Source organism: Nothobranchius furzeri, chromosome 8 (genome assembly GCF_043380555.1).
Source record: "Nothobranchius furzeri strain GRZ-AD chromosome 8, NfurGRZ-RIMD1, whole genome shotgun sequence".
Taxonomy (NCBI): Eukaryota; Metazoa; Chordata; class Actinopteri; order Cyprinodontiformes; family Nothobranchiidae; genus Nothobranchius; species Nothobranchius furzeri.
The window spans coordinates 60,342,398-60,345,711 of NC_091748.1; positions in this window are offsets into that span (position 1 = coordinate 60,342,398).

The window sequence follows — 3,314 nt, forward strand, 5'->3', positions numbered from 1 at the left end:
GTGATGTACAGTAGATCGGTCAGGATTTTCTAATCCTGGAGTTTCACTTTTTATTGTCTATCAGAAGCTAATGCAGGAGATATATGTAGAAGATTATTTTCATGTTTGGCACACATGACGAAGTCAGAGTGACAGATTATAATCAGAAATAATAATTAAAGATTGTTTTTTCCAGTTAAGTACCATTTAAGATTATGTTGCTTTATAATTCTACTTTTTACACATAGATCTGACACTTTGTGCAACATTTTTGTAAAATGTTTGCCTTTATTTCATTGTTCTGTAGAAAGTGATTTTGCATTACTTTTAACCCTCTCAGGCTCAAAATAAGTTTTGATAAAAAGACGAAAAACTAAGTCCTTCAGGGGTACTTCTGAGTTAAAAAATGCCCATAAAATATGTATGTGGAGTAACCAGGTAGGTAGGTTTTAACTGTTGCAAATCTGCAATGCCTGCCTCCAGAGGGTTAATAGTTTTATTATTTTGAATGCGGTTTAATGGACCTCTAATACATTTTTGCATGCATGCAGTCATTTGAGTCCTGGGAAGAAATGAGAGAAAACACGTGTTGATAGGCTCTGGAGTTCTTATTGAGAACAAAATATGATAATTCTTGTCACAACAAAACTAGAGTACTCCAATATTCTTCCAATCTTATGCCAACTATACCCAAGGCCTCTAGATCTTAAACCAATATATAGCTTATTAATAGAATTTATGCATCATATACCATCTACTCGGGGATGAGCTGCCTCATTATCTCCCAAGCTGAATAATATTGGTGTGCTTTATTAATGTTCCATGGCATTGCCATGGACAACCAATAAATACAGCACTGGGGATTCTACCAAATGAAATGGGAATTTCTAGTCTTTTAATGAAGCACTGCCAATGCACACCACGTGCACCCTTCTTTAAATATGCACATGATCCTTCAAAGCCATATTATACAAAGAATGGGTAACTGATGGTAGCTGAATTGTCTTTTACTACTAAAGTGCTGCTTTGAGCCTCCTTGGTGTCTTTCCCCATAAGAAAAACTGCAGCTTTGCACACTTCTAAAATTTGGTGCATCTTTTTTATTACAGTAAATAATAATGTTGTTTGCTAGGTGAACTTAATGAGCACTTCGGGGCCTTGACGTGACTCTTCTTCAGGGTGTCTTCTCCCATCGGGAAACTGGAGAAAGTTTACACATGATAGATGGGTATTTACAGCTGAGTGTTTGAACATCAAACTCTCAGCTTTCAGTTTCTCTCACCTTTCATTTGAACATAATGGGAAATCAAACATCATTATCAGTACATGGAGCCATAAAAGACAAATGTGTGTGTTACTGCTCACACTCTGTTTTTCTCAGTATTTTATGGCCTCCCAGTGGAGATGTTCAGGCCTGTTGCAGACCAGCCATAAATCCTTAACTTTTTTTTTCTTGTTTATTACTGTAGGAGAAGGCTGTCTGGCGGAACAGTAAACATGGCTCAGAGCTGGATGGAGACCTGTATGACAGGCCCCACTGAGGACCGAAGGGACAGTACTGTCTGATGAATGACCACTCTGCTTTTTAATCACAAAGCACAGATTTCAAGGGGGACATCGACCAAAGTAGGCATGGCAGAATGAGAAAGATTTATGTACGTCTGCTCATTTTTACAATGAATTAATATAAAATTGGTTTCACAAACTTCTGTATTTAGTCTATTTTACCTCTTTAAGACTGAAGACCTTCTAGACCTTAAGGTCAAATCCCATTTTCTAGAGTTACTTCACCCATGTACCAATGCAAATGGTGTCCAATCCAGTCTTTGAGGAAAAACATCCTGTTAGTTTTCAACATTTCTTCGCTCCAACACTCAATTTTGAGTCAGTGGGTGATTAAAAACTTTCACAGAATTGAGAACATACTGAGGAAGTTTCATTTGTTTCCAAATCAAACTAAAACAAACAGAAAAGTGGTCCTCGGGGAACAAACTTAGACACCACTAGTCTGCACCAATCTATTGTTCCCAAGCAATGTCAAATATTTGCTAAAGTCATGACATCATGCCAAGTAGGAGCAACATCAATTGTCATTTGTACTGAAACAGCCAAGGCGTCAACGAGCCCTTATATGAATGTCTGTAAAGCATGCAACAGATGTCACATTCAGTGTTATTTTTCATGTGTTTTATGGAAGAAAAGGCAAGGCAGCTTTATTTATAGAGCACATTTCAAACACAGAGGCAATTCAATGTGTGTCACAATTATTTGGACATGATTTGAAAACAACATAAAAAGACAAATTAAAATACACACAGATAGAATTACAGTTTAGAGCTAAAGGAGAAGACAAAGTTACAGCGCAGATTACAGTGGAGATGACGCAGCATAAAGCCTGGTTTATGCTTCTCCGTCAGCTCTGCAAGGGACAGACACGCACGGATTGACGGAAGCGTTTTGCTTTCATACTTCTCCGTCTCCAGGAGAGTGTTGCAAAGCAATTCCCCGGCAGGACAACAGAGGGTGTAGCGCTGCAGTGTCTCCAGGAACGTTGCACCAAAAAAAAGAAAAGAAAAAGAAGTATCGGTCCAAGATAGTGTGTTTATATTGTGTTTTTTGTGTATATAAGAGACTTTTAACACGGACATATTTGTCTCTCATTCTCCCACCTCTTCATGCGCTCCCCACCTCTAAACCCACGTTTCCTGTCATTTCCGTCCACAAATAAAACGCTTGCTGCGCATCTTTTCACTCCTCCAGTCACGGGACAATTAAACATTCATATTTTTAGAGTTTTTTCGCGAGGTATTCTTCAAGCTTTTCCGTGTCTTCCGCTAGTTTTCCTCGGCTCTCTTTGCAATGGTGGCGCTGTAAACAACAGCGGCGTCCTGACCAATCACAAGCTCGCGTAATCCGTTTCGTTCGACGGATGTTTAAAAAAGTGGGCTCGACTCCGTACGTACTTGCGTGCCAGCCGGATCCCTACGCAAGGACGGATAATGGCGTTGCGTGTGCTCCGCACTGACGCAGACGGAGAAGCATAAATCAGGCTTAAGAAGCTATTCATTTAAAGGCTGATGAGTACATTAGGGTTTCAGTTTTGTTTTAAACAACACTAGGGTTGGGGCATGTGGAAGCTAATTCCATATGTGAGCAGCATAGTAACTAAATGCATCTCCACCATGTTTTGTTCTGACCTGTGGTTCTACCAGCTGACTGTTTCCAAGGGATCTCAGAGCCCTGTTGGGTGTATATACAGGAATGAGATCGGACATGTATTTTGGTCCCATGCCACTGAGTGATTTTTAAACTAGTAGGAGCACTTTGAAATTTGT